This window comes from Lutra lutra, chromosome 5 (genome assembly GCF_902655055.1).
Source record: "Lutra lutra chromosome 5, mLutLut1.2, whole genome shotgun sequence".
Classification (NCBI taxonomy): Eukaryota; Metazoa; Chordata; class Mammalia; order Carnivora; family Mustelidae; genus Lutra; species Lutra lutra.
In genome coordinates, this window is record NC_062282.1 from 132,112,186 (window position 1) to 132,127,254 (window position 15,069).

Here is a 15,069-nt window from a genome sequence, read left to right on the forward strand (position 1 = left end):
TTATAATAATTGATCACTTCAGAAGAGTAAAAGGTTAAGAGGTATCTAGATTATGGTTATATTTCTAGAATTTAGACCACACAGGGTAGTATGCATTGTAGCCATACTTAATCTTTTTAACCCATATTCCCCTGTTTCCCTTCAGATTAACAATGTTTCACCGACATGTCCCACATTTTCCTTCCTGTGTAACCTTGCTTATGTTTAAATTTCTACTTGGAAAGTAACCCTCCTTCATCACTTGCTCTTCCATGTCCTGTCTTGTGTGGAGCTGCTGTCTTTCTCATGCTTTGTTAGTAATGATCACTTCTTTTTTTAAACAAGAAATTTATTTAAACAAGATGCTTAACTGGAAGGGAAAACTATCTAGGATTCATTTCGTTTAATTTATCCCTACTTAAAGACAGATTGCCCTACATGTAAAAAGTTATAAAATTGTCCTTGGTCTTATAATGATAAATGAAAAACATTAAAATTCTCCAATTAAACAAGGTATGCAAGGATTTTTATGTTGTTCTTTTTTTGTTAAACAATGAGAGCAAAATAACTTACTGGAATATAAAGATAAGTGCTGACTGAGCATGCCACTAATGGAGAGAGGGGGTATTTTCCCCCATTGCTTCTCCATTTGGTGACAAGCAAACATACCGTTGACCATTTAGTTAAAAAAAAAAAAAAGCGGGGCACCTGGGTGGCTCAGTGGGTTAAAGTCTCTGCCTTTGGCTCAGGTCATGATCTCAGGGTCTTGGGATCGAGCCCCATATCGGGCTCTCTGCTCAACGGGGAGCCTGCTTCTCCCCCGCCCCTCCCCCCGCCTACTTGTGATCTCTGTCTGTAAATTAAAAAAGTAATAATAATTTAAAAAAATAATAAATTAAAAAAAGAAAGCAATATGCTCATGTACATACACAGTTACTTTATGTACAATAAAGGAATGGGGAAGGGAAAAATGAAAGAATAGAGGAAACTATACTGTAGTAGTCAGGATGTGGTGGAACCAAATTGTGGCTTTCTAATTGAGAATGTCTCTTGGTCTGGAAGAACAGAGCTCTGGAGTAAAGTAGCAGGTTCCCTTTTTAGTAGACACTTCTTCTCTGCTGCTGGAACACATCAGTTGTGTCTTCATCCTCTATTTCCAACTGTACAGGTCTGGTTCATTGACTGGCTGCCCATCAAATCAGAATCTGATCTGCCTCATTGACAAACCGGTTCATTAGTTTGCTAAGTGGTGTATGCCTTTTAATCTTTTTATTTTTGTGATGAGTACTTTATTTTTTAATTATTATTTATTTTATTTTATTTTTTCAGTGTTCCAAGATTCATTGTTTACAGACCATACCCAGTGCTCCATGCAATATGTGCCCTCCTCAATACCCACTACCAGGCTCACCCAACTCCCCAACCCCCTCCTTTCCATAACCCTCAGTTTGTTTCTCAGAGTCCATATTCTCTCATGCTTTGTCCTTCCCTCTGATTTACCCCAATTCACTTTTCCTTTCCTTCTCCTAAAGTCCTCCATGTTATTCCTTATGTTCCACAAGTATGTGAAACCATATGTTAATTGACTCTCTCTGCTTGACTTATTTCACTGTAAACTGCACCACAGAACCATCCTGCCCTGCCACCTTCAAATTAATATGATCGTTGTTCTCAGTCTGGACCCCTTCTTTTTAATAAGTCTCTCCAAAGCTAGGCACATTATATACTTTATCTCACTAACGTTCATAACAACCCTGCAAAATAGGTTTTACTATCCCAATTTTAAGTATAAGGAAATTGGGCTTCCAGAACGTTAGTTAAAATGTAGTTATACAGCTCTTAAATGGTGGAGTTAGCATTTTAACCCAGGACTGTCTGTTCCCAAAGCCACCTCCTACATGTATGTTTGCATTTAGACCCATGTGCATGTGCTCCTTTCATAACTACCCTCCAGGGTTGTTGGAAATGTTCTCTCTCTTTTCTTTTTAATTAAAAAAAAAATGCTTTCCAGCTTTCTTGAGGTACAATTGACATATAATGTTGGGTGTTTTCAGGTGCACTATGTGATACATGTATATTATTGTGACGTGATGTTCTCTTCTTAATAAAGGCTTTTTGAGCTCCCTACTTAGCTGTGCTCTTTCCTTTTTCTGTGTCTTTGTAGCACTTTATACCTCATGCTTTTATATTCTGTGACACCTTCCTTCATGACTTCTAGGAAGATGCATGCTTCTTCTGTATCCCCACCGAGTTTGTAACACATTTGTATTTGTGAACCAGTTGAATTATATGACATTTGTGTGTTTCCATGTTTGTCATCTTTGGTAAATTGTGGGCATTTGAGACCAAGCCTATAATCTTATGGGTCTTGATATTCCTGGCACTGAGAAATATGCTGACACATAGATGTTCAATACATGTGGCTGAATGAATTTTGAATGAATTGTATCATTGTTACCTATGAAGTTGTCTATTTATTCTTAATGTACTATAAGTATTTGAAGGTAGTAATCCAAATTTTATTTATCTTTGTACCCCTAACAGTATCTCTGTGTGGTAACTCAATAAATACCTGTTGATTTATATTAATACTTTAAAACAAAGAAAAAATTCTGTTAACAATTCTGCTCTCTCCATTTGAAGTCAGTACTTCAAATACATTTTTGAAATTAAAAAACAGTTCATTCAAAAACAAACATATTCTTCATTTGTTTAGAGATTGTATGGTGTTCCTTCTCAGTGGAATACTATCACCTCTTAATGTTGTTCCAGTAGGCTGGCTGGACAATCCAGTGCTGTTTCAGTTGAATTAACTTTTATTTTAAATTAAACTAAAAGCAACACTTTCAAATGCATGAGAGGAGTTTTAAATATTGAATCTGTAAGGTGGCTAAGGTAGCATATATTAACTGGTAATGAATGATGTTGTCTTTGTAGTTAAACTTTGGTGACTGTTCATTCCTGCCTGTTTAACTGGTTATGAAAAAAAACACTTCACTTTGTATGCAGATGACCTCAGTTTTTTGGTTTGTAATCTTGGTTATTACTTGCGTACTTGGTGGCTTTTTATGACTTTGTTTCTGTCTTGCTGCAGGCAGCTTAATATTTTGTTCAAATAGAGTCACTATTTCTGATTTCTATCAGTATTGAAGCATATGAAAGGTAAGAAATGCCATTAGATAATTATATTTGCGCTTTAACTGACTAATGATTTTATAGTCTTTATTAATGAACAAACATATAGTAATAAAGTAATTTGAACCATTAACTGATTTTGATGGGTTTTATTAGTCAAGGACTATAAATTCAAATTCATTGAATTCTTGCCAGCTTGTGAAAATATCTTTTGGGGGAATAATGAAATATTTCCCATTTCTATTACAGTTATTATTCACTTATTTGCAGATTTTTAAAAAATCAGCCTACCTTCGTGGTATATTTGAATTTCTTTGTCAGCATTAAAAGGAAATAACTAAATCGACATTTTGACCACAAGACATCATCTGTGTAAAATAAATCACCCTTACTTGAAAGAGAATATTCAATACCCAATAAACTTTCTTTATGCTATATAAAAACAATATTTACATCTATATTCTCAGAGAATGTAAAAGTTGCCAGTTGTGGAGCCAAAAGTTGAAAAATAGAAGACATTTTACAATAAATACTTGCATATATCCTTATACTTACAAGAAATACAATGAGAATTCTATTATCCTACTAAGGAAACTAGTTACCAGTTTTATATTTTGCTATTTAATAAATGCCATTTTTAAAAACTATTTATTTTATATATATATATATATATATATAGAGAGAGAGAGAGAGAGAGAGAGAGAGAGAGAGAACGAGCGTGCACAGTGGGTGGGGTGGTAGGCAGAGGGAGAGGCAGAGCAGACTCCCTGTGGAGCAGGGAGCCTGAGGCAAGGCTCAATCCCATGACCTCAGGTGAACGCAGATACTTAACTGACTGAGCCACCCAGGTGCCCCAATAAATTCCATTTTTGTTTAAAAGTATGTATAGATTTCTTTTATACAATGTGAACTTCTAATTTTTGAAAATGTAGCAATTTTAATGGTTATTTTCAAGTTTTTAATAACTCTGGTCAATTGAAAACTCACCATAACTCACTTGGTTCTTAATAACAAGCCAAATAAAACAAATTTAAATAAACCAAAATAGTCAATAATAGTTCATTAGTTTCATTATTTTTACTTTTTAAAGGATGCTATTTAAAAGTAGGCATCTTTGCTAATAACATGCATGCATTTTTGTATAATACTGTTCCTATCTGATTTGTACTTACTGTCTACTCAATTATAGCTATTTTTATTTTAAAAGTTCATTTATAAATCTTTCAAAAAATGAGTTTGCTCTTGCAATTATTTGCAGTAAATTGAATGCTTGCTGTATCCTGGGTAGTAACTTAAGCCCCAGTGATGTAAAGATGAAAAATATGTGCTATTTCAGAGTTTAATGGGAGAAATATATTTCAACAAATAGCTAACATATACCATGAGAAGTGTTATGTTAATCACAGATACTTAGGTGATGCCTGAGATCTGAGGAAAGGGAACACGTAAATCAGCCGCGGTGGTTATGATTGTAGGGTTAGTCAGAGAAGCCTTCACAGAGAATACTACTTTAAAGTTTAGCTGTTGATAATTCTTTAGATAGACAAGGGAGGAAAAGAGTTTGGACTGAAGGAACATCTTCAAAGACACAGACTAAATTTAAGGAGCCATAAGTAGTAAGGTACGGTACTGTTGCTGAGGGTGGGAGGTTATCTGGGGCCTGCTTTGATTATCAGGCAAAGGAGTTAGAATTTGAACCTGTAGGTTAGGGTTGTAAAATTAATACCTAGTATTATTATTATTATTATTTTAAAATATTTTTATTTATTTATTTGACAGAGATCACAAGTAGGCAGAGAGGCAGGAAGAGAGAGAGGAGGAAGCAGGCTCCCTGCTGAGCAGAGAGCCTGATGCGGGGCTGGATCCCAGGCAGAGGCTTAACCCACTGAGCCACCTAGGCACCCCAATACCTGGTATTATTAAAACTAAAGAATGAAGGGGCGCCTGGGTGGCTCAGCAGGTTAAGCCTCTGCCTTCGGCTCAGGTCATATCCCAGGGTCCTGGGATGGACCCTCGCATCAGGCTCTCTGCTCACCGGGGAGCCTGCTTCCTCCTCTCTCTCTCTGCCTACTTGTGATCTCTGTCAAATAAATAAATAAAATTAAGAAAAAAAAAGACTAAAGAATAAAGACTCCGAGGTAGGGATTGTGGAGCACAAGAGAATGCATGTACAGTGCTTGTGGCTGTGTAGCTAATTCATTTAATAGATATTTATTGCAGCTGTATGCAAAACACACTTTTAAGCAGTGGAGATATACTGGGGGAGCAAAACAGAGTGCTTCCCTGACTGATTGGAACTTACATTACATATCAGTTTATGATATAATAGCCCCTCTGACCTGCCATTCTGTGTTTATGTCTCTCTCTGTAATTTTTGGTTGCAGCGTAACTGAATGCTTCCCTTGCCTTTTTTTTTTCATCTCCCATAGGGTTAACATAGGCAGCTCTTTCGTATTATTTCTGGTAGAATGTAGCTGAATTTGTAATACCTTCTCCACATCTTGTTCTTCCTCAGAGCTATAGTTTGAGATCTGGACATAACTTTTTTTCAAATTGGAATTTTCTAGAGATAACTGTAGACAACATGCAGTTGTATGAAATAACAATCCCTGGTACATTTTGTTCAGTTTCACCCAATGATAACATTTTGCAAAACCAAATATAAAATGATAACCGGTATATTAATATTGACACATTCTACCAATGTTATTTATAGAAATATGAATTTTAATTATACACAGTTTTAATTATATTCATTTGTTGCGTGTATATTAAGTCCTATAAAATTTTACTACCAGTCTAGGCTCATGTATCCACTACTATCGTCAAAGTATCAAATAGTTCCAATACAATAGAATCCCGTGTGTTCCCCTTTTATAACCACACTTGCTTCCCTCCCCTGTTCTGTAAGCCCTAAACCCTGCTGACCCTTCCTCTGTCCTTTTTCCAAAATTTTGTCATTTCAAGAATATTACATAAATGGAATCATACATATGTAAATTTTTGGGATTTCCTTTTTTCATTCGGCAGGATTCTTGGAGATTCATCCAAGTGGTTGCCTATATTGATAGTTTGTTCCTTTTTACTGTGGATAGAATTCCATGGTATGTATTCACTCATTGAAGGATCTCTGGGCTGATTCCAGTTTTTGGCTATTATGAATAAATCTGCTATGAACATTTGTGTACAAGTTTTTATATGAAGATATGTTTCATTTCTCTGGCATAAGTGTCCAAGATTGCAATTGCTGGGTCATAATGTAGTTGAATGTTTAGTTTTATCAGAAACCAGAGCAGATGTACTGTTTTGTCTTCTGACCAGCAACAAATGAGTGATCTGGTATTTCCCATATTACCACAACCATTTGGTTTTGTCATTTTATTTTATTTTAGCCATTCTGATAAGTGGGTGATGATATCTCATTGTAGCTTTTTAATAATTTTATTTATTTACAATATTATTTATTTATTTGTCAGAGTGAGAGAGAGCACAAGCAGGGGGATTGGCAGGCAGAGGGGAGAAGCAGGCTCCCCGCTGAGAAAGGAGCCTGATGTGGGGCTTGATCCCAGGACCCTGGGATCATGACCTGAGCCAAAGGCAGATGCTTAACTGACTGAGCCACCCAAGCATCCCTTATTTTTATTTATTTTTTTAAGTAGGTTTCATGCCCAACATGGGGCTCGAACTCATGACCCTGAGGTCAAGAATCATATGTTTGACCAGTGAGCCAGCTAGGCATCCCTCTCGTTGTAGTTTTAATTGCATTTCCCTGATGGCTAATTATGTTGAATACCTTTTCATGTGTTTATTTGCCATTTTTATATCCTTTTCTGTGAAATGTCTGTTCATGTCTTTTGCTCATTTTCTAGTTGGATTTTTGGTTGTTGTTAACTGTTGAATTTGAGAGATTTTTCTATATTCTATATACTGGTCTTCTGTCAGATATGTATTGCAAATTTTTTCTCAAAGTCTGTAGGTTGTCTTTTTATCCTGTTCACATGGCATTTCACAGGCAAAAGTTTTTACTTTTGATGAAACCCAATTTATTGATTTTTCTTTTTTATGAATTACGTTTTTGTGTCAAGGCTAAGAATTTTGCCTAGCTTTACTTTTTTTTTCTAGAAGTTTTATGTTTATACTTAATTTCATGATCCTTTTTTTTTTTTTTTTTTTTTGAGAGAGAGAGAGAGAGTGTGCACACACACAGGAGACCTGGTGGAGTATGGAGGGGCAGAGGAAGAGGCAGAGAGAGAATCCTAAGCAGTCTCCATACCCAGTGCAAACTCAGTCTCACAACCCTGAGATCATGAACTGAGCCAAAATCAAGAGCCAGACACTTAACTGACTGAGCCATCCAGGTGCCCCAGTTTATGATCCTTTTGAGTTAATTTTTGTGTAAGGTGTTAGGTCAAGATTGTCTCTGGCTCTCTCTTGCTCTCTCTCTCTCTCTCTTTTTCTTGGCCTATAGCTATCCAGCTGCTTCAGTACCACTGAATTGCTTTTGGACCTTGTCAAGAAGCAGTTGAGCATATTTGTGTGGATCTATTTCTGGGTTCCCTATTCTGTTCCATTGATCTGTTGTTTATACTCTCCCAAGATCACACTGTCTTGATTTCTGTGACTTTATATTAGCTTATTCCCCAAGATGGACATACTTCTTTGAGTAATCTTTCAGCCCCACTGTCTTTCTCCTCTCTTTCCAGAACTCAGATGATATAAATGTTAGATCTTTTGTTATTGTCCCACAGGTCTCCAAGGCTTTATTCTTTTTTGTCAGTCTATTTTCTCTCCTGTTTGGATTGGTTGAAATCTTTTGCTCTGTCCTTACACTCAGTGATTGTATCGTCTTTGATCTCCATTCTTATATTAAGCTTATCTAGTGAGTTTTTTTTTTATTCCTGTTAGTGCATATTTTAGTTCTGTAATTTTCATTTGGTTATTTTTATAACTTCTATTTCTTTGCTTAGATTTTCCATTTTTACATTTGTTTTTAAAAGAATTTATAACTGATGAAGCATTTTTAAGATAGTTGGTTTAAAATGCTTTTTAGATAATTTCAACATCTAATTCATCTCAGAGTTGACATTAGTTGATTGTCTTTTCTCATTCAAGCTGTGATTTTTCTTGGTTCTTAATATGAGGTGATTTTCAATTGAATCTTAGATATTTTATCTATTAATGTCAGAGACCCTGGGGTCTGTTTCAATGTTTTACATTCACAGGAAGTCCCTCTGTTTGGGTTTTGCATGCAGACCTTTTGGCCTATTTTTATGGGCTGTGGTTTCAATGACAGTTAATTGTCAGAGTCTTTGTGCTGTTATTTTGGTTTGCTTTGCTTGTCTGATGTAACTAGGGCTCCCACTGGTTCCTGCTGGTGCTGCTTGACAGAGCAGAAGATTTTTTTCTCAGGGTGAGCTACTAAGCATCTGTTGGTAGAAAAGGGCTAAGGTCGAATTTCCCTACTGTGCCCCTAGCTGTCCTGATGTCTCTGAACAGGAGAGGAAAGTCTTGGAGAGCAGCAACTTCAGCTGGGTTCCTTTTGTTGGTTTTTTTTTTTTTTTTAAAGATTTTATTTATTTATTTGACAGAGAGATAGATCACAAGTAGGCAGAGAGGCAGTCAGAGAGAGAGGAGGAAGCAGGCTCCCTGCTGAGCAGAGAGCCTGATGCCGGCCTCGATCCCAGGACTTTGGGACCATGACCTGAGCCCAAGGCAGCGGCTTAACCCACTGAGCCACCCAGGTGCCCCCTTTTGTTGGTTTTGCCTGCCTGCTCTGGTATCTCTGGTGGGGAAGGAGGTCCAGACCTGTGAGGACATAGAAGTTTCCTGACCTGATAGCCATCTCTGTTGCTGCTTCTTCCTGCCTCATTCAGTTTCTCTTGGAGGGAAAGGGGATTCTCTAGGCCTAGCAGGTAAGGAGAGTGTTTCTCCTGGCTGTTTATTTTTGGTGGGGCTCATAAATAATTTCTCTTTTGTTGGTGTCTGGCTCTCTGATTGTTGTCAAAGGGACTCCTATTGGATCCTGAGGGAGTTAACCTCCATATATGGGCTGCCTTTTGTTACTAGATGGGAGGTTGGGAAAAGTCAGGTCTCGGTGACCTCCTGTTGGGTGAGGAGAACAGGAGACACTTGGCCTATGTGCTATTCTTCTAGTCCTAGGGCCAAAGGAGGTTGCCTTTGGTCAACCCTTCACAGTTCTTCTTTGGTAGTCTGTTGTGCCATTTCTTGTGTTTATAGTTGTGTTTTGTGCGATGGAGCTGGGAAGAATGGTCTGTGTCATCTTTTTTTTTTTTTTTTTAAGATTTTATTTATTTATTTGACAGAGAGAAATCACAAGTAGGCAGAGAGGCAGGCAGAGAGAGAGGAGGAAGCAGGCTCCCTGCTGAGCAGAAAGCCCGATGTGGGGCTCGAACCCAGGACCTGGGATCATGACCTGAGCCGAAGGCAGCGGCTTAACCCACTGAGCCACCCAGGCGCCCCGGTCTGTGTCATCTTATCTGGACCAGAAGCTGGACCAGAAGCAAGGAGCCTGATGGGGGACTCAATCTCAGGACGCCGGGATCCTGACTCAAGCTGAAGTCAATCTTAGATATTTTATCTATTAATGTCAGTGCAAATACCCAGTGCAAACTCAGTCTCACAACCCTGAGATCATGAACTGAGCCAAAATCAAGAGCCAGACACTTAACCGACTGAGCCACCCAGGCGTCCCTGGGTTTTACTTTTAATTTTGGTTTCTTTATTGTATGAACATGGAGGTAGTAGGGTGATATTGGCTGGGGCTGAGTTTGACCTTGTTTGGAGGCCAGAGATTTACTTTCTCTTATGACATTCCATTAAACATCTTATACTTCTGGATTTAATTTTATCTACCAATTCTTCACAGAGCCTGGAATATTGCAAGCCGAGGCTTCCCTGTCTACATTTTGTAACATCCTATCCTGGTGCAGAGGGCTTCTCTCTTCAGACATTTTCTTGACTTTCCTTAGGTTGGCCTATTAACTATGCCTGCTTCTTTTCATATTGGAGCATCCAGTGTGAATTCTCAGGATTTTGTTTAACTCTGATTCCTCAGAAAGTCTTCTGGAAGTTGGGGTATTGTTGGGCACATTTCCAGAGTACCTAGAGCCCTAGAATTTTCTCTTTCTTTTCTTTGAAACCATGCTGTGAATGTTGTGGCATAAAGATGGTATTTACTCTACTGATAATATATTTACATTTTTGCTTTTTCTTAAAAACATTTTTTTGTTCTTTTTGTTATGCCCAAGTTTTCGCGTCTGAGAGACCACCAAGGGGCCAACCTCGATGCAATCACACAAGGGTTTATTTGACAAGCTTAAGCTTGGGCCCAAGTATACCTGACACAGTGGAGTAGGGACTTGGATCCCGAGGTGACATGCTTAAGCTTGGGCCCAAGTATACCCGACACAGTGAAGTAGGGACTTGGACCCCAAGGCTAGTTAAGGCAGGGTTTTTTTTTGTTGTTGTTTTTTAAGATTTTATTTATTTATTTGACAGAGATTACAAGTAGTCAGAGAGGCAGGTAGAGAGAGAGAGGGAGAAGCAGGCTCCCCGCTGAGCAGAGAGCCCGATGCGGGGCTCGATCCCAGGACCCTGGGATCATGACCTGAGCCAAAGGCAGAGGCTTTAACCCACTGAGCCACCCAGGTGCCCCAAGGCAGGGGTTTTTATGGGTCATTACAAGAGGCTTGATGGGGGGAGGAGGAGAAGTTTCAGACTTTTCTGTAGTAAGCTGATTAGCTGTTGCTGGGGTGTTGCGGGGTGGGGTACTTTCTTGGAACTAAAGCAGGGTGGGGGTCCCTGGAACTAAAGTAAAGTAGGGGAAAGTTCAGTCCTTGGTCACAGGGGCCTGAGATGGCTGCCGAAGCTAAGACAGCTGTACTTGTGCTAATGCTAAACACGAGGTGGGATGGCCTTACTTTTGTTTATTTGCAAAGAGAGAGAGAGGTCACCAGGAGGCAGAGAGGCAGGCAGAGAGAGTGGGGGAAGCAGGTTCCATGCTGAGCAGAGAGCCCGATGCAGGGCTTGATCCCAGGACCCTGGGATCATGACCTGAGCCGAAGACAGAGGCTTAACCCACTGAGCCACCCAGGCACCCCTTGTTTTCTAAATTTATACACCATGTCAAGGATCCTTCTTTTTAATTCTCACTGATACTGTCAATTATAGATTCTCATTGTTCAAGTTGTATATTGCTATAACTTATTCATTTGTCTTATGTCTCATTTATGTTTTTTCCCTCTCTTCAAGCTATTTTATCTCTAGCTTTCAGATTAAAACCTATCTCTATGTCCCTCTTTCTCTTTTAATTGCTATAACATACAGATAGAAAAGTACATGTATCACAGGTGCTCAGCTTGATGAAATTTTACAAACTGAACATACATATGTAACTAGCACCAGTAAATTAATCATTTAAAAAAAATCACATTTGTGATCATGTTATTTTGCCTTAAAAATGAATCAGCTCAAGGAGTTTGATCCTTATTAGTTTCCTGTATAGTGAAATAAAGGAGATAAATTGGTATGGCATCTCCCACTGCTTGCCATGTATAGGTTGATTTTGGAGACATTTTTTTCTTTGCTTTACCTCATATTTACTTTTTTTTGTCCCATACTACTCCTACTTCCTAGAATACATTTCCTCTTTGACTTGTTACAATCTAAATAATGGTTATTTTCCACCCCTATCTCAACTCTTGCTATTTCTAGGAAACTTTTCTGGGCTGGTCTAGCTTTCATTATTTTTTTTCCCCTCTTCAAAAATTATTTAATTAATATATTTTTTGAATATCAACTTATTCACTTAGCACAAAATTCAAATGCACAAAAGGATATATAGTGAAAAGTCCCTCTCCTGCTCCAGTGCCCCAGCCACTATGTTTCTTTGGGAAATATTTTTTGTATTCATAAGAAAAATTAATTTCTATTATTCTTCCTCTTTTTTATACAATGTCAGCATACCAAGTTCTGTGTCTTACTTTTCTCAGAAGTTTTTAATGATAGTTACAGATCAATACACAGAAGATTTTCTTATTTTTTATTAGGACTGAATGATTTTCCACTGAATGAATATACTGGAATCAGATCTACCATATTATGATTGTGAAGGCTGGACAGTGAACACATTCACATAGACTGTAATTTGAATGGCGGTCCCTAGAATTTTTCAGTTACAATCAGATGCCGCAGACTTGATTGTAATTTACCTAGTCAGTTTCTTTTGATGGATATTTCTGCTTTTCTTTTTTGTATTGTTATCTTAAACACTACTGAAACAAATAGTCTTATTCGTGTCATTTGTCTGTAGGATATCATTACCTTAATTCCTAAAACACTTACAGTCTCTACCAATTTAACAATCAGACAAGGTCTTAATTTATTATGGAGTTGTTTTAAAAATTTTTATCATTTTCATTTTATTAAGGAGTGGTAACATAAATGAAATTATTTTATATTTCTAGACCTAGAATACTGGTGTGTAAAAATATACCTTTAGGATGGACTGGAGGGTTTCTCTTATAGCTGCCAGATTCTATTTCCTTTTTTATCCTTTTGAGCTCTTCATAATCCTTTTGAAGTTCCTGGTAATGGAAGAAAAAAATATTATCAAAGTTTAGATCAGAGGTACGTGTATTTAGAAGCAGAAGTGATATTTATCCCAAGTTTTGGAATAAAATGAACCACAATCTTAGTCTTTGAAAAAAAGGAAAATGTTTCATATTTCTTTGGCCTCAAAAATTACTCCTTATTTTTCCACTGAAAGCATGGGATAAGACAGAATGTATCTTCACTGAGAGATGAGCTGTAGGTAAAATAACAGAAAAATGTCCATTGTAAATTTTTGTGTCCTATAAAGATACAGTATATCCAAGTAAAGATTTTACTTTTTAAATTTCTTTTATTTATTTATTTTTTAAAAGATTTTATTTATTTATTTGACAGAAAGAGAGATCACAAGTAGACAGAGAGGCAGTCAGAGAGAGAGAAGGAAGCAGTCTCCCCACCCAGCAGAGAGCCCGATGCGGGGCTAGACCCCAGGACCCTGAGATCATGACCTGAGCCAAAGGCAGAGTGTAACCCACTGAGCCACCCAAGTGCCCCTCTAAGTAAAGATTTTAAAGCTGCTACATCCAAAGTCAAAAAACTGGAATTATCCTATTCATATTAAAGTGAATAAGTCAATTACTTTGTATTGGCTTAATTATGTTAATTATGTTAAGGTTGCTACTTTGGGAACTTTGATGGCGTACAGTTTTCCAGAACCTTTTTTTCTCTCCTCTACTTACTTGATAGATCACAAAACTGGCCAGTTTTCTGTTGGGGAAAAATTGTAATTTGTTCTCTATTTGGAAAACCCACATTTTTACCATCTCTTTAGATGTTGCCACTGAGGTTAGAAACATAAACCTCTTCTCATTTTTCTCTATAGCTTGGAAGATCTCCCTGAATTAACAAGAAAGTGACTTCTGGTATGGCTAAGCCAGAACTAAAAATAAGGGGTGTGTTTCATCATTTCTTCTATTGGGCCCTGAAAGATTGATTGCCTGAAATTTTAGCGGTCTGGAGAGCAAAATAAATACTATCATAGTTTTTGGGATTTATAGCAAACAAGCAGGGTATTTGGGGGGAAATTTCTGAGAACTGACCTTTAGATGATCATAAGTTATACTGTAGTGATTTTTTAAGCAACTTTATTGAGATATAACTCACATACTGAAGAATTCACCGACTTAAACTGTTTATATAGTTCAGTGGCTTTTATTTTGTTCACAGAGTTGTGCAACCATTACCACAATCAATTTTAGAACAGTTTCATTGCCCCAAAATGAAATCCAGTATCCAATATCAGTTACTCCTCATTTCTTCCCAAATTTGCCAGCCCCAGGCAACTACTATTCCACTTTATATCTGTACATTTTGGACATTCATATAAAGAGATCATTGTGTCTAGGTTTCTTTTACTTAGCATAATGCTTACAAGGTTCATCCATGTTTTAGCTTCTATCAATACTTTGTTCCTTTTCATTGCTAATATTATATTGTATGTATATATCATATTTTATTTATCCATTCATCAGTGGATGGATGTTTGGGTTATTTCCACTTTGTAACTATTATGAACAATTCTGCTGGAACATTGATGTACAAGTGTTGTGTGGGCGTATGTTTTCATTCCTCTTGGATTTGTAACCAAGAGTGGGGTTTCTGGGTCATATCATTGCTCTGTGTTTAACTTTGAGGAACAGCCCTACGTTACATTTCCACCAGTAGTGTATTAGGGTTCTAATTTCTTCACAGTCTCCAGCACTTGGTATTATCTGTCTTTTGATTAAAGACATCCTAGTGGTGTGATGTGGTATCTCATTGTGGTTTTAATTGGTATTTTCCTAATGGCTAATGATTTTGAACATCTTTTCGTGTGCTTAGTGGACATTTGTAACTCTTGTTTGGAGACATGTCTATTGCCCATTTAAATTGGTTTATTTGTCGGGGCGCCTGGGTGGCTCAGTGGGTTAAAGCCTCTGCCTTCGGCTCAGGTCATGATCTCAGGGTCCTGGGACCGAGCCCCGCATTAGGCTCTCTGCTCAGCAGGGAGCCTGCTTGCTCCCCTCTCTCTGCCTGCCTCTCTGCCTGCTTGTGATCTCTGTCTGTCAAATAAATAAAAATCTTTAAAATTGGTTTATTTGTCTTATAATTCTTAATATTATATTTTAGATTTTGTTTATTTATTTGTCAGAGAGAGAAAGTGAGAGAGTGGCAGGCAGAGGGAGAAGCAGGCTCCCCACTGAGTAAGGAGCCCGATGCGGGACTCAATCCCTGGACCCTGGGATTACGACCTGAGCCTGAAGGCAGATACTTAACTGACTGAGTCACCCAGGCACCCATGTTTATCTTTTTACTATTGAGTTGTAAGAATTATATATTCCAGAT

The 15,069-nt window shown here is 37.7% G+C and overlaps 1 protein-coding gene and 1 pseudogene across 8 annotated transcripts in view; one reads left to right on the plus strand and one right to left on the minus strand.

Moving 5' to 3' along the window:
* Nucleotides 1-15,069, plus strand: part of FER (FER tyrosine kinase) — a 465,352-nt gene that overhangs the window by 29,384 nt on the left and 420,899 nt on the right. The window lies entirely within an intron of this gene.
* LOC125101208 (small ubiquitin-related modifier 2-like) lies at nt 1,077-13,508 on the minus strand (annotated as a pseudogene).